The sequence below is a fragment of the Hakea prostrata genome, chromosome 4 (assembly GCF_041222555.1).
Source record: "Hakea prostrata isolate BN-2017 chromosome 4, UWA_Hpros_2, whole genome shotgun sequence".
Classification (NCBI taxonomy): domain Eukaryota; kingdom Viridiplantae; phylum Streptophyta; class Magnoliopsida; order Proteales; family Proteaceae; genus Hakea; species Hakea prostrata.
The window spans coordinates 18,843,444-18,845,040 of NC_142603.1; positions in this window are offsets into that span (position 1 = coordinate 18,843,444).

A 1,597-nucleotide genomic window follows, 5' to 3' on the forward strand; every position below is an offset into this window, starting at 1 on the left:
CCATTCTTAGACCACCTTTTTTTGGTCTTTTGTCTTTCAAAGACACAATAATGAAGTGTGAGAAGTTGGTCATTTCAAATCTTAAAGAGTATTCATGTTCTTAGCTGGTCCTTTTGTTCCTTTTATTCCCTTTTAAGAAACTGCGATGAAGTTTGCTTCTGTGTGTGTGAGACCCATGTTGATCTTCCTTTTATTTCATACAGGTGAGCAGGTCCCAGATTAGAAAAGTTGTCATGACCCCCCTCCCTCTCTCTCTCATATCATCTTAGGAATGAAATGGTACTAATCACTTTTGCTGCTAAAAGAGCTCGTTTCTAGAATGGAATAAAGGAATAAAGATCGAGCCTCTCTTTCCGTGCCAACAGAAAACATGAGTGACTTAAAATGTGATTTCTGTTGTCACTGCAATAATAATTATTGGTTTAGAGAGAGAGAGAGAGAGAGAGAGAGAGAGAGTGAACTCTCATATTCTCTTTCTAGAATGTAACAACAAAGTCACCTAGCGGCTAACTGAACTAGGGAAGTAGTGGAGAGAAGGAAGTTTTACTTTACTAAGTTTAACTCCACTAGCTAGCTGATCTAGGGAAGTGATAGGGAGAGGGCTTTACTTTCTTCAGTTCAACTTGCACCTTGATTTTTAAATTTGTTTCTGTCAGCTCGATGATAACCCTTTTCAGACCAACCCACCAACCACTACTCAATAAGGTCATTCGATTCGCATTTTCAGAGGAAATTTCGCTTCTATAATTACGATTGATTACTTTTGGCTGACCAGTGATCATCTCTATCTTTGATTTATTTAACTTTATTCTATGTGGTTGTAGAGCTACCTCCATCGGGTCCAGTCACTGATCTCCATGTCTAGAGGATATGACCCTCCCACTGAAAAAATATCTCACCTAATCTGTCAAGTTAAATCATTTTGAATTCTTGTATCTTTGAAGACTTGTATATCTGGATAATTTCCCTTAAAGTTATATATGATTTTATTTTTGTAAGGTTTGTGATAATAATGAAGGATTTTGGGTACATGGTCAAATTTCCAATGGTATCCTACGACCTTATTTCATGGAGAAGTTTCATAGGGGTTATCCTCTTATTAGGTAAGGTAAGAGAAAAGCATATGATCTGAGAATTGGATGATTTCAGGTTTGGGGTTTTGAGAACGAGTTCTGGATTGCACTTTTGGGTGCCTTTGAAAAATTTTACTGTTTTTCTTTGGTTACATAAATCATCTTCAACTTTGTTCCTAAATATAGCACATCAAATTGGTCGTGTGAACAACATTAAATTCACTTGTATGCCATCTAATTTAAACCTTTAATCTCTCTCTCTTTCTCTCTCCAGAGAACTCCTACTATGGGTCCTGGACCTCCCTGGTTAAAAAACATATTATTAAGAATCTGCATTGCTTTATAAACCAAAGGACAGCCAATAATAATGTGCAAATTGTAGGAAAGGCTAATGTCTCCATGCTCCCCTTAGTTATATATTAATCCTCACATTTCTTGAAAGTGATTTCGTGCACCAATAAGATGAACTAGCATTTAACAGCTCTTCATAACCTATGCCGGTTTCACTTATTGAAGCAGGAAAT